The following is a 15,614-nucleotide window of genomic DNA, read 5'->3' on the forward strand; positions in this document are numbered from 1 at the left end:
TAAAAATTCATGTATCCTATTTATACTTAAGCCCTATCTTCACTTTCACACAGCTGAATATTTGTAATTATCTTCTATGTTTGGCATTCAGCTGCAAAACAATAAAAACACAGGATACACACAAAAAGAAGACAGACATTGGACATACTGGCCTATTTTTAACCATTGTACATCTGTATGCATATAGTTTACAAAGTGCATATTATACTCCACATAATGACCCAACATGGGGTGTTGGAGCTGAGGCTCCTAAAAGGGCTGTAACTTCAGCTCTACTAACTAATACCATTTGCAATTTTTAGGAAGATGAAGTAAGTAAGTTCCTAACTGATGGATAATTTGTCCTCTCAATAGCCACATCCACACCTGTGTCAGACTTTGACTACCACTTGTTTCAGCAATTCTACAACCACCCACACATTTGGCACCTCCCTAAAAGAACTGATGGATCTTAGTATAGATTTTCACTCATGGCAAAGATTTTTTACAACAACACAGCAAGGCTACACAGCCAAATTGACAAGGCATAGAACACAGCAGACAGAGTCTGGTTGCATTCACGTGCAGGCTTCCTATGCTCTCCCAAAAAGGGCCACACAGAGCTCACTGCCCCTCCAACAGTGAAATACAGCAACATATGTATAATGTTTCTGCCAGTAAAGCCATTGTAGGACTCAGATCTCAAGGTTTTTATAGGGGACTGGTCACATAGGTCACATAGCCACAACTACTAAAATTCTAGACTCCCAGATTGAAAGCAGGTAGGTGGTCATCCTAAATCTTATTATCTAGGCAGACTGGTAGAGAGGCCTTATCAGCACCGTGAACATTTCAAGATCAAGTTTCCAGATGCCCGTTCTGCCTTTTGCTGGCAGTTTTACTTGACCTCTTTTAGATTCCATTTTCTCACTCATTAATTGGGTGATATAACAAGTAATATAGTTGTGAGACCCCAGTCCTCATGGAGTACGTAGAACAATGCCCAACACACAGCATCTTATGCTAGCCATTATCATTACAGAGTTGAACAAAATTATATTAAATAGTACTTTTAATAAATCAATGTTGCAAAACATTTAATATGAGTTTTAAAGATACTGAGAAGAAATGTGCAAGCTCCTTTGGTAATAAAAATAGGTATTATGTTGATTTATGCAACTCTATTTGTCTGCAGTTTTAGTGGGGGATTTTTTGGAAGAAGATACTTTATTTAACAAAGGCCCTATAACTGTATCCCCACTATTTGAAGGGTATAAACATTATGAGCAAGTATTGGAAAAGAGCAACATAGGTTAGTGACTTAAATGATCCTCACATTTTCAAGAGATTTCATTTGAATCATGGTGTGAAGGTTTGCTTTTCCTAATACTGGGAAAGTAAAAGCAGCAGAATAAAAATGAGCTGAGTAGCTCTGCAAGGTCAGACTGCACCCCTGTACTCATTGGTGTCATAAATGAGAAAACATGTCCTTTGCTTATTGAATACTTTAATGTATCAGTTAATTGGCTTTATGCTTTTATTTCATTTAACCCTCACAACAACCATGTGAATTAGGTATCATTATCTGTATAGATGAGAGAACTGTGGCCCAGGAAATCTAGGTAACATGTCTAAGGTAGCCCCAGTAAGAACAGGTCTAGGAATTCAAACTTGGAAATGTCCAGCTGTGGCCAGGACTCTTCACCACTTTGTCATACTGCTTATCTGGACCTAAAAGAGCTTTGCATGTCCAAAAGTTCACCCATGCTAATCATTCTTTCACATTGCTTTTACTTGACTCAAAACATTCAAACTGCTGGACACAGAGGAAAGCAGATTCATATTAACCCAGAATGTAAGAGTTATTCAAAGGTTATTTAATTATTATTCTGCTTTTCAATTGACTTCCCCCAAAATAATTTCATACAGATGTGAGATTTTTTAATGCCCTTGCTGCAGCTAGTTTTGTATAAAAAGATTTTAGAGGTAATCTATTAGGAAGCAAAAATTTTCAACAAACAAAAGATATAAAACACATGCATTTCGGAACCCAGAAAGACCATTTTATCTAGACTTCCTTTTCCTAAAGAAGTAATTCTTTGCATTGTTCTCTCCAGAAATTTTGCCTTGATGCTATATTCAAGGTGCACAAAACACCCACACATGCGCGCGTGTGCGCGCACACACACACACACACATAGTTTAAAAACAAAGAATGCAGGAAATCCAAAGCAGCATAGTCAAAAGCCCCAGGGAACTTTCAGTAAGCCAATGCATTCCATGACTACATTTCTGGGTTTTAACAGGAGAAAATGCACAGGACCTAAACCCCTGAGATCAGTGTCTCCATTTCAAGGTCACTTGTGTAATGCAGAAAAACATCACCTTGTTTTAAACAGTGAAGAAGGAAAAGCAGGACTCAGCATGTCGGGTGTGGAATAGCAGCAACCAGAGAATCTGTTTTCCAAAAATTAAAAACAGGAGCATAAACCATGCAGAGAAGTTACAATCTCATATAACTACAACAGTACATCTGGTCTGTGACCTCAAGAAGCTAAACTAATTTCTGACTTAAGGGAAGTATTGACATATTTCTCAAGCTCTGCACTACACATAGGAACCCATGGGAGCTGAACCATGGAAAATGTTCCAGAAGCTACTAGTTTTAAATAAAAGCATCCTAAGAGGCTCCAGGGAGATTTTGGAACTTTTTTTTTTAAGTGATTAAGTGCTATCAATGTCACATCACAGAAAAATTTTGGGGAAAAAGCCTCTAACATGGTCTTCCCCCTTACTATGTTGCTCACTTTTGATTTCTCTTTAGATTATCACCAAAGAATAGTTCTTTCTAATTAGTGAGAGAGTGCAGGGCTCAAGAAGAAATTCTAACATGTTTGGACCACGTATTAGTTCGTTTTCACACTGCTGATAAAGACACCCGAAACTGGGAACAAAAAGAGGTTTAATTGGACTTACAGTTCCACATGGCTGGGGAGGCCTCAGAACCATGGTGGGAGGCAAAAGGCACCTCTTATGTGGCGGCAGCAAGAGAAGAATGAGGAAGAAGCAAAGTGGAACCCCTGATAAACCCATCAGATCTCATGATACTTATTCACTGTCATGAGAATAGCACAGGAAAGACCAGCCTCCATGATTCAATTACCTCCCCCTGGGTCCCTCCCACAAAAGGTGAGAATTCTGGGAGATACAAATTCAAGTTGAGATTTGGGTGGGGACACAGCCAAACCACATCAGGCCAAGAGAAAAAATAGATGATCAGATAGAGATATAAATAGAAATATAGACATAAATATAGCTAACACATTCTTCATTACAGTTGAAGGTAAGGACATCCTTCATGTAATATTTATTTCCCTTTAGAGAAAAGTATATTTAATTTTTAACTCCATAGAGCTGCTACAGTCGTCTTTTAACCCACGCCCAAAATCAAGAACTGTACTTATCTGTGGCCTTAGGCAACCAGCCATTGCCAGATGTGTATAAATGTCCAGACGCATAGGAAAACAGGGCCAAAATGGAGAAGCCTTCAGATGAGAGCTAAGAGAGGGGGCAACCTCATAGGCTTTAACATCTTCCTTCTACCATGAATGGATTTGATGTTTCTTGGTGATCATAGGGTGATTATAAGTTCTAGGGTGCTCCAGACCTGTTATCCTGGCCCCCTATTACTCTCAAAAGTACTCCAGTTCAGATATAGTGTCTTAACCATAGCAATGCTTTAGAAATTGCTATAATGACATATATTATATCTACAGAGGAATATGACTGTATATGCCCACTATTGCCATCTACAAAGCCTTTCTAAACAAAGATTTGAAAGCAGGTAGTGCCTGACTTACCATAGAAGTCCAGTGGTATTTTAAGTAACTTCAGTAAGAACTGACTCTAGGCCGGGCGCAGTGGCTCACGCCTGTAATCTCAGCACTTTGGGAGGCCAAGGCAGGTGGATCACCTGAGGTCAAGAGCTCGAGACCAGCCTGGCCAACATGGTGAAACTCCATCTCTACTAAAAATACAAGAACTAGTCAGGCGTGGTGGCATGCACCTGTAGTCCCAGCTACTCAGGAGGCTGAGGCACAAAAATTGCTTGAACCTGTGAGGTGGAGGTTGCAGTGAGCTGAGACTGTGCCACTGCACTCCAGCCTGGGTGACAGAGCGAGACTCTATCTCAAAAAAAAAAAAAAAAACTGACTCTGTTATAGCTTGCCAAGAGGTTCTGGTTTAATGGTATTATTTATTTGTCTTATGAGTTTTGTTAGTCTAATTCCTTCTGGATCACAGTAGTTGTAGACCACCAAAATTTCTGCTGTTCAGAAACTGTCATGAAGCAGCACTGATGTTTACTTACTGCCCATCAATGCTTCTCATGTCAATCTTAAAAGAACCAGTAATTATGTTGACTAGTGTGTTAGTGATTCAAAAGAAACAAATATGGTTTCATTTTAGTTCTTCTGTTTTCTCTTTTGAAGTTGTAGTCAACATATCAGGATTTTTTTTATTAACACTATAATTCTCATTACACTATTTTATCAATTTTCAAGGTAACATAAGTAATAGGGCATATAAGAAAAAAATTCACCCTTCTTAAGGCAGAAGAATAAAAGTAGCTAAGATGTGTTAAGTGCTTATTAAATCCCAGGAACTGTTCTAAGTCATTTATGCATTAACATTCCTCCTTGGGGGATGACATCAGCAATATGGCACAATAGGAAGCTCCAAACCATTCTTTCCCCCTACAGACAATGATTCAACAACAACACATGGACTAAGATCCCTTTGTGAGAAATCCAGAAACTAGGTCAGAGGCTCCTGCACCCTGGGGAAGCATGAAACCAGTCACATTGACCAACAGGAAAATTTGTGGCACTCACTCAACAGAGCCCATATCCCCAGCATAGCCCAGAGTGATCCTGAGGTAATTCTCAAGTCCCAGCTTCTTCCTGGGGAGGGAAAGAGAAGACTGGAACATAGGCCTAATATTCAGACATTTTGTGAGGCTACCCAAGGGACTGGTTTCTGTCTTACATGAATATGAGCATGGACAAGAAACGGCACCAAGTTGGGACCCACTAAGAACAAAGGTGATGGTAAGGATTGTAACAAACTCACCCGCCATCCTCCCCTACCCCCAGTTCAGCACAGCGCAAGTGGGAGAAAACTCCTAACTCCTGACTTCTTGCTAGGGAGGAAAAGAGTTGCTGTCTCTATCCGACATTTCCAGCTTTGCAGAGGGCTGCCTGCGGGTCTGGCTTCTGTTTCATCCGTTTTGGGTACTTGTGGAATGCAGCATATTTTAGATGCCTGGGAATCACTAAGAACCAAAAACAGCCGAGTAGCTTACTGCTGCTCCAAGGACCTATGGTGCAGAGGACAGAGGCTGATGCAACTTGGCAGCTTCTCCCTCAGGGGGAAAGGAGGGAGTGGAACATGTGTCCAATGTTCCAGCTTCTCCAGCATCTGCCTGAGTAATGAATTTCTGCCTAACCTGACTAAGAATGCTATTGGGACCCTGACAGGGTGCCACTGAGAATAAAACCTGGGTGGCCAACGGCAGCTCCAGAGAACCTGTAGTACTCCAGACAAACACCAGAGGGAGGAAGAGATAATGAGCTTCAGAAAAAAGAAAACTGGTCATTAAGAATTTACATGCATTAAGTCTGGAGAAGACACATTACCAAAAAATCTTTGAGAAGTCACCAGAATCACTAGCCAGTCTGATTTGTGAAGGTCCCCGTATGAAGCCAGTAAATACTGGGGGAGGTAGCTCTTTTTTCAAATGTGTGCATCCAAACACAAAGTAACAAGGCATCTAAAGACAGGGAAACACGGCCTAACCAAAGGAATAAAATAAATCTCCAGAAACCAACTTTAATGAAACCCAGGTATATGAATTATCAAAGAATTCAAAATGATCTTCATAAGGATTTCCCCATGAGCTCAGGAAAACAGCAAAGAAATAGAAAACACTACAAAGTACCAAACATAAAAAATTTGGAGCTGAAGAACAAAATAATTGACTTCAAAAATTCACTAGAGTGATTTGAAGCAGAAGAAAGCAGAAGAAAGAATCAGTGAACTCAAAGACAAGTCATTTAAAATTATCCTATCAGAGGAACACAAAGAAAAATGAATGAAGAAGAGGGAAGAAAGCCAAGGACTATGGGTCACTAGCAAGCACACCAATATATACATTATAGGGTCTCAGAAGGAAAAGAAAGAAAGAAGTAGAAGAAATAATGGCCCAAAACTTCCCAAATCTAAGAAAGAAAATGGACATATAGATTCACAAAGCCCAACAGAGTCTGTCATGGATGAACCCAAAGAAGATCACACTGAGACACATTATAATCAAACTGTCAAAAGTCAAAGACAGAGAAAATTTTGAAGGCAGCAAGAGATACTTGAACTCCCATGTTCATTGTGGCATTATTCACATTAAGCAAGAGATGGAAACAATCTAATTGTCCACTGACAATTGATGAACGGATAAAGAAAAGATGGTATAAATATATAATGGAATAGTATTTAGCCTTTTAGAAACAACAAAATACTGTCATATGGCACAGCATGGATAAACCTTGAGGATGTTATGCTAAGTGAAATAAGCCAGTCACAGAAGGACAAATACAAATGATTCTACTTACATGAGATATTTAAAATAGTCAAACTCACAGAAGCAAAAATAAGAGTGGTGATTGCCAGAGGTTGAGGGGAAGAGCAAATGGGGAGTTGCTGTGCTATAAGTATGAGTTTCAGCATGCAAAAATTAAAAACATTCTAGAGATCTGCTGTACAACAATATCCATACAGTTAAAAGTAGTGTACTATATACAATTGAAAATTTGTCAGTTGAGATTCTATTTTTACCACAATTTTAAAAAATTCATCCACAAAAGAATTTTATGAGGTAAACAGTATAATTTTCCCCACTTTACAGATGGTTAAGCTAAAGCAGAAAGAGTTCAATTCAGTTGCCCAAAGTCATATAGCTACTTAGTGGTATCCAGGATTTTAACCCAGATTTCAATCCAGAGCCTACATCTTAACACCTTGGTCATTGCCTCTCTGGACTGCTAAAGAAGTATGGCAACCAAGTACCTGATTCATCACACCTGTGAGCACTGAGCTCTCCCAGCAATGAACCAAGCACTAAGTCTTGTGAATCACCACTCTATTACCAAGACTGTGCTAAGGATCATGAGGCATACAAAAAAGAGTTTAACTCCCATCCCTTCCCTCTTTGGACTTACAGTGTATACACAGTAGTATACAAATTAGCTAAACATTGAAATCACTCGAGGAGGTTTTTTTTGTTTTTTTTTTTTTTTGAGACAGAGTCTCGCTCTATTGCCCAGGCTGGAGTGCAGTTGCGTGATCTTGGCTCACTGCAAGCTCCGCCTCCCAGGTTCACGCCATTCTCCTGCCTCAGCCTCCCGAGTAGCTGGGACTACAGGCGCCTGCCACCATGCCTGGCTAATTTTTTGTATTTTTAGTACAGACGGGGTTTCACTGTGTTAGCCAGGATGGTCTCGATCTCCTGACCTCGTGATCCGCCTGCCTCAGCCTCCCAAAGTGCCTGAGGAGTTGTTTCTTTTAAAATATGCAAGTAGGTGAGTCTCACCTTCAGAGACTACAATTTGATTGATTTGGGCCATAAGTCTGGATATAGGGATTTTTGCAAGCTCCCCAGATGAATCCAACACACACCCACTGAGTTGAACCATTGATGTAGAGCAACTATTAACCCAAGGGGAAAAGTTATTCCAAACATTTTTCTAAATAATCTAACAGGTAAGGATTCGGGAAGAAATAAGAGTATGGCATGAACATGGAGACGCAACAAAAGGCAAGGAATTATGCAACCATAAAGTGAATGCTTAGTCTCAGAGATCAGAGGCTTAAAGAAAAGGACAGATTAAAACCTAAAAAGAAAGGAAAGAAAGATACTAGCAAGCTGAATAAAATAGAAATTCCCAATCCTCTTCTTGCTTATTCTTACAATATAATACACAGCTGGGCCCACCATACCACATCCTAATTGATACCAACTTTATCAACTTTTCCATTAATGCCAAACTAGATTTAGCACAGTTAATGATGAATAGCCTATACCAAGTGTATCCCTTGTATAACTGACTGTGTAAGGCTAAAATTGGGAAATGGGGGCAGAAGTATTGGGTGGCTGTAAGGATCACCAAGGATTCAAGATTACCACGCACACACAAAGGAACCTATGCAGATGACGGCTTAGTACAGAGAGTAACCCCAAATGAGTTTGTGGCCACAGTTGACCGAGACCTTAAACAAGGAATCTAGAAGATTTCTAAACATAGATACAACATCAAGCAGATGCCAAATGATTATGGAGCCCCTCATTTCTAACTCTTAGAAAATGAGGTTCTTCTGCCTTCCTGTGACCAACTTTCTCTGTTGCCAGTTAATGCTGGAGCATGAATTATTAATCTATTCACCAATTTTCTCTATTATTAGCTGAGTATGATTAAATACACTCACTTTTTGATGCTGTTTTGAAAAAATATCTAACAGGTGAAATAGATTTAAGAGTGAAGGACAGAGTTGCCAGAGAAAGCTGCAAAGGAACTCTTAAGTTGGCACTGACGCTGAGTGAAGTTTAAGTGGGAAGAGAAGACAGAGAACACAGAAGGGAATGAAGGGTGGAATTAGCTTGGTCTGGGGTGGAGGCAGCAGGGGGACAAAGCATATGCCTTTCTTCTTGAGCACAGAAGTTCTTGGGAATTAGGCTGCAGCAAGCATTGCCAGTCCCATCTGGCCCACAGCTGCTTCTGGTAATCATCCAGGTTTATCTCCTGCCAGACCAACAGAATTCCTGATGAGTAGTTGAGCTCAATAGCTCAGTTCCACTTCAAGCTCTGAATCTGGGATATGCCAATGAATAGCATCTGAACTCCATGAGAACCATGGAACTCACTTAGGGCCCAACCACCCTCTATAACATCTGCATCATATCTCCTAGGAAAGTTTTAGAAGAAATTAATATATTTGTATTCCAAAAACCAGAATAGATTTCTTAGAAGTATCATGCCAGGTATGTTCCAATTATTTCTCATCCCATGTACCAAGCATCCCTATGTTTCTTTGGCAGTTCCAACACTCACCACCCAGTGGTGGACCATGAACTGGGACCCAAAAATCATTCCCAGCCAGCTTCTAGACTCAGTTTTGTGAAACAAGTTGATCCCTGGTTTTTCAACCACAAAACATATGTTAAAACTTTATTTTATTCCCTGAAACATATTACCAAGTGAAATGAAGCAATGCATATAGTATTTCTAAGGGATAGGTCATTTAAAAAACATTGCAAATAGTTTACAAAAAAAGTAGGGTGTAAAAAACTTACACCCTACTTACTAAGTAATAAAAGTTACCACCTACACCACTTCCAATATTACTAAACTTACATGAATACAAACATCTTCCTAGAGTAGATGCACTATTACTCACTGAAGCTGGTTTATAATAAAATAAAACATAAGGGAAAGAACACTGAAAGAGTCTTGAGTACTATTTTTGGTCCTGCTACAAACTGCTTATACTAATTACCTAGAACATGTTACCCTAACTTCTCTGAACCCTATTTCCCTCATCTATAAGTGTTAAAAGGAAAGTAAAAACACATATGGGTCATTTCCAGGTCTGAAATGTCTAGATTATTGGATCTAGATTGCTTAATTCCCTGAAACACGTTGTGTGGATCAACTGGGAACACAAAATCATTTCAGGGACTATAGGAAATCACTATATAAGTAGCATTACAAGGTTAAATACACCTATTCTATTAATTTGTGGCTTGTTTTTCACTAAATCTCCATTTTAATTTGACATTAGTTCTAATCCCAATCTGCTAAAATATAATGAGAAACCCATGTCCTTGGTAGCTAATCTCCAAATATGGCCCCTAAATGAGCCCCATCTTGCACTGTACACATCTTTATGTAGCCCCTCCCCTCTCTCCCTGTTTAACCAACAGAATGCATCTGAAATGATGTTCAGGGACTTCCAGGTCCAGTATATAAGAATCTTTGCACCTTACTCCTTGGAACACTTGCTCTGGGGGAAGCTAGCTGTCATGTAAGAAGTCTGACTATCCTCAGATCACCATGCTATAAGGAAGCACAAGCTAGCTATGTAAAGAGGACACATGGAAAAAGAAAGATGCCTGACAAGCCCCCATCAGTTCCAGTCATCTCAAATGAGGCTCCACACATGTAAATAAAGAAGCTTTCTTGCCTATCAGCCCACTCGAGCCTTCAGATGACTGACTCCAGGCCCAATAGCCATCTGACTATAACCACAAGAAGACTCAGATGAGAATCACTCAACTGAGCCCAAGCAACCAAGATAACTATAAGGATAATAATAAATGTATTTTAACATAACTGTAATAATAAGTGGATGTTTTGAAGTAATTTTTCTTTATGGAGAATAGATCATTCAAACAATATCCCAAGACCCCAAAATTCTACTTCCTTTTAAATATTCTTAGGAAAACCTGTGACTACGTAAAAGGAAGGTTGTAAAGTGATCTTTATTGCAACATTTTTTGCAATGGCAAAAAAACTGGGGAGAAATGTTCATCAGTAAGAAAATAAATAAAGCATTATGGTATATCTTTATTGGGAATACTAATAAACAGCAGTTAGGAATAGTGAGGTGCAAACATGGACAAGTATCCAAAGTTACATCATTAGTAAAAAAAAAAAAAATACAAATTTATATTTGTTATTTAAATATTTTTGTTTAAAAATGTATTTTTATGTTTCTGTGTCTGGACCATAAGAAAGAGTGAGAGAGAACGTATAGTACCTTGTGTGGTAATAAATGCTAAGATGAAAAATCAATCATGGAAGGGAGCAGAATTTTCTGGGGGTATACACTTTTTTAATAGGCAGATGATATGGTTTGGCTGTGTCTCCACCTAAATTTCATCTTGAATTCCCACATGTTGTGGGAAAGACCCAGTGGGAGGTAATTGAATCATGGGGGCAGGTCTTTCCCATGCTGTTCTCATTATAGTGAATAAGTATCACAAGATCTGATGGCTTTATAAGGCAGAGTTTTCCTGCACAAGCTCTCTTTTTACCTGCCACATCCACATAAGATGTGACTTGTTCCTCCTTGCCTTCCACCATGATTGTGAGGCCTCCCCAGCCACGTGGAACTGTAAGCCCAGTAAACCTCCTTCTTTTGTAAAATTGCCCAGTCTCAGGTATTTCTTTATCAGCAGTGTGAAAATGGAATAATACAGTAAATTGGTACCAGTAGAATGGGACGCTGCTGAAAAGGTACCCAAAAATATGGAAGCAAATTTGGAACTGGGTAACAGGCAGAGGTTGGAACAGTTTGGAGGGCTCAGAAGAAGACAGGAAAATGTGGGAAAGTTTGGAACTCCCTAGAGACTTGTTGAATGGCTTTGACCAAAATGCTGATAATGATATGAACAATGAAATCCAGGCTGAAGTGGTCTGAGATGGAGATGAGAAACTTGTTAGGAACTGGAGCAAAGATGACTCTTTTTATGTTTTAGCAAAAAGACTGGCAGCATTTTGCCCCTGCCCTAGAGATTTGTGGAATTTTCAACTTGAGAGAGATGATTTAGGGTATCTGGTGAAAGAAATTTCTAAGCAGCAAAGCATTCAAGAGGTGACTTGGGTGCTGTTAAAGGCATTCAGTTTAATAAGGGAAGCAGAATCTAAAAGTTTGGAAAATTTGCAGCCTGACAATGAGATAGAAAAGAAAATCCCATTTTCTGAGGAGAAATTCAAGGCGGCTATAGAAATTTGCATAAGTAACAAGAAGCCCAATGTTAATCCCCAAGACAATGGGGAAAATGTCTCTAGGACATGTCAGAGGTCTTAATGGCAGCCTCTCCCATCACATGCCTGGAGGCCTAGGAGGAAAAAGTGGTTTCGTGGGCCAGTCCCAGGGTCCCCGTGCTGTGTGCAACCAAGGGACTTGGTGCCCTGCATTCCAGCCGCTCCAGCTGTGGCTGAAAGGGGCCAACACAGAACTCAGGTCATGGCTTCAAAGGGTGCAAGCCACAAGCCTTGGCATCTTCCATGTGGTGCTGAGCCTGCAGGTGCACAGAAGTCAAGAATTGAGGTCTGGGAACCTCCGCCTAGGTTTCAGATGTATGGAAATGCCTGGAGGTCCAGGCAGACGTTTGCTGTAGGGGTAGGGTCCTCATGAAGAATCTCTGCTAGGGAAGTGCAGAAGGAAAATGTGGGGTGGAAGCCCCCACACAGAGTCCCTATTGAGGCACTGCCTAGTGGAGCTGTGAGAAGAGGGCCACTGCCCTCCAGACCCCAGAATGATAGATCCACCAACAGCTTGCACCATGCACCTGGAAAAGCCACAGACACTCAACACCAACCTGTGAAAGCAGCTGGTGAAAGCAGCCCATGAAAGAGGCTGTACCCTGCAAAGCCACAGGAGTGGAGCTGCCCAACACCATGAGAACCCACCTCTTGCATCAGTGTGACCTGGATGTGAGACATGGAGTCAAATGACATCATTTTGGAGCTTTAAGATTTGACTGCCCCACTGGATTTTGGATTTGCATGGGCCCTGTAGCCCCTTTGTGTTGGCCAATTTCTCCCATTTGGAATGGCTGTATTTACCCAATGCCTGTACCCTCACTGTACCTAGGAAGTAACTAACCTGCTTATGATTTTATAGGCTCATAGGTGAAAGGGACTTGCCTTGTCTTGAATGACAGTTTCCACTGTGGCCTTTTGAGTTAATGCTGAAATGAGTTAAGACTTTGGGGGACTGTTGGGAAGGCATGATTGGTTTTGAAATGTGAGGATATAAGATTTGGGAGGGGCCAGGGGCAGAATGATATGGTTTGGCTGTGTCCCCATACAAATCTCATCTTGAATTCCCATATGTTGTGGGAGGGACCCAGTGGGAGGGAATTGAATCATGGGGGCAAGTCTTTCCCATGCTGTTCTAATGATAGTGGGTGAGTCTCATGAGATCTGATGGCTTTAAAGGCAGGGTTTCCCTGCACAAGCTCTCTTTTTGCCTGCCACCATCCATCTAAGATGTGATCAGCTCCTGCTTGCCTTCCACGACGATTGTGAGGCCTCCCCAGCCACGTGGAACTGTAAGTCCAATAACTGTAAGTCTTTCTTTTGTAAAATTGCCCAGTCTTGGGTATGTCTTTATCAGCAGCATGAAAACGGATTAATGCAGCAGAGAAGTCTGAATAAGAAAGCTACATTTGAGCAAAAGCCTGAAGGAAGTAAAGAAATTAGCCATGAGAGACAACTGAGCAAAAAGTGTTCAAGGCAGAGAAAGCAAATTCCACCATTCTTCCACCCTAGCTGGGCACTGATTTTATTTAGTAAGTTTGAAACCTTATTCTGTAAATTTGACATATTAATGTATTTAAAAATAAAAATTAATATAAAATACCATTTTAAAAACTGAGTAATATTTCTGAAGATGCTAAGAGATCTTCTGAAGTGCTGATGCAGGAATATAAATCACCAACCTCAAGACTGCATACAAAATGTATACTCTCAAAAATCTATGAGTGATTTTAGTCTTTAATCCATCTTGGATTAATTTTTGTATAAGGTGTACAGAAGGCATCCAGTTTCAGCTTTCTACATATGGCTAGCCAGTTTTCCCAGCACCATTTATTAAATAGGGAATCTTTTCCCCATTGCTTGTTTTCTCAGGTTTGTCAAAGATCAGATAGTTGTAGATATGCGGCATTATTTCTGAGGGCTCTGTTCTCTTCCATTGATCTATATCTCTGTTTTGGTACTAGTACCATGCTGTTTTGGTTACTGTAGCCTTGTAGTATAGTTTGAAGTCAGGTAGCGTGATGCCTAAAACACCAAAAGCAATGGCAACAAAAGCCAAAATTGACAAATGGGATCTAATTGAACTAAAGAGCTCCTGCACAGCAAAAGAAACTACCATCAGAGTGAACAGGCAACCTACAAAATGGGAGAAAATTTTCACAACCTACTCATCTGACAAAGGGCTAATATCCAGAATCTACAATGAACTCCAACAAATTTAAAAGAAAAAAACAAACAACACCATCAAAAAGTGGGTGAAGGACATGAACAGACACTTCTCAAAAGAAGACATTTATGCAGCCAAAAGACACATGAAAAAATGCTCACCATCACTGGCCATCAGAGAAATGCAAATCAAAACCACAATGAGATACCATCTCACACCAGTTAGAATGGCAATCATTAAAAAGTCAGGAAACAACAGATGCTGGAGAGGATGTGGAGAAATAGGAACACTTTTACACTGTTGGTGGGACTGTAAACTAGTTCAACCATTGTGGAAGTCAGTGTGGCGATTCCTCAGGGATCTAGAACTAGAAATACCATTTGACCGTGCCATCCCATTACTGGGTATATACCCAAAGGACTATAAATCATGCTGCTATAAAGACACATGCACATGTATGTTTATTGCGGCACTATTCACAATAGCAAAGACTTGGAACCAACCCAAATGTCCAACAACGATAGACTGGATTAAGAAAATGTGGCACATATACACCATGGAATACTATGCAGCCATAAAAAATGATGAGTTCATGTCCTCTGTAGGGACATGGATGAAATTGGAAATCATCATTCTCAGTAAAATACCGCAAGGACAAAAAATCAAACACCTCATGTTCTCACTTACAGGTGGGAATTGAACAATGAGAACACATGGACACAGGAAGGGGAACATCACACTCTGGGGACTGTTGTGGGGTTGGGGGAGAGGGGAGGGATAGCATTAGGAGATATACCTAATGCTAAATCACGAGTTAATGGGTGCAGCACACCAGCATGGCACATGTATACATATGTAACTAACCTGCACATTGTGCACATGTACCCTAAAACTTAAAGTATAATAATAATAAAATAAATAAATAAATAAAAATTTAAAAAGGAGGTAGATCTTAGGTTAAGTGTACTTACCACCAAAAAAAAAATACCACAAAGGATGCAAGAAAATTTTTGGAAGTATTAGATATGTTTGTTATCCTGATTGTACATAATTACAATTTCACAGGCAGACACATATGTACAAATTCATCAAATTGCATGTATTAAATAGGTATGGTTTTTTGTACAGTATATGTTATACTTCAATAAAGCTATTAAAAATTAAAAATAAAAAATAAAAATAAATAAAATTCTCATTAAAGAAAATAATCTAAATATCTAGGTGACCAAGTCCTCCAATATAAAGTTACTTAAGCATAGGCATATTCACAATTACTTCTCTATCATAGGCAACCATCTATGGTCCTTCTTGTTTCCAAGAAAAGATCTTCACCAGAGTATGTCACACATCACACTATTCTGAATCGAATATTCAGTTGCAAATAGGTAGTTTCCAGGCAGAAAGGACGTTGCCTAAAAGCTATCCATATTACAAACAGTTTCTCTTACTTCCACTTTCTTCCTTTTCTTTGCAAGAAGAATGCCCATCACTTCCTTTTTAGGAATGCCCATCCCTTTTTTTTCAATCTTGAGATCTAGATCCCTAGTTCATAGAATTTGTAAGAAAAAACTCAGTTCATATATCTGAATCAG

General features: G+C 39.7%; 1 long non-coding RNA gene and 1 pseudogene across 1 annotated transcript in view; one reads left to right on the plus strand and one right to left on the minus strand.

The window, feature by feature from the left end:
• Positions 1-15,614, minus strand: part of LOC134761426 (uncharacterized) — a 141,752-nt gene that overhangs the window by 61,549 nt on the left and 64,589 nt on the right. The gene's annotated exons all lie outside the window — the stretch shown is intronic.
• On the plus strand, positions 7,829-8,382 carry LOC100444462 (rRNA-processing protein FCF1 homolog; annotated as a pseudogene).

Source organism: Pongo abelii, chromosome 4 (assembly GCF_028885655.2).
Source record: "Pongo abelii isolate AG06213 chromosome 4, NHGRI_mPonAbe1-v2.0_pri, whole genome shotgun sequence".
NCBI classification, from domain to species: Eukaryota; Metazoa; Chordata; class Mammalia; order Primates; family Hominidae; genus Pongo; species Pongo abelii.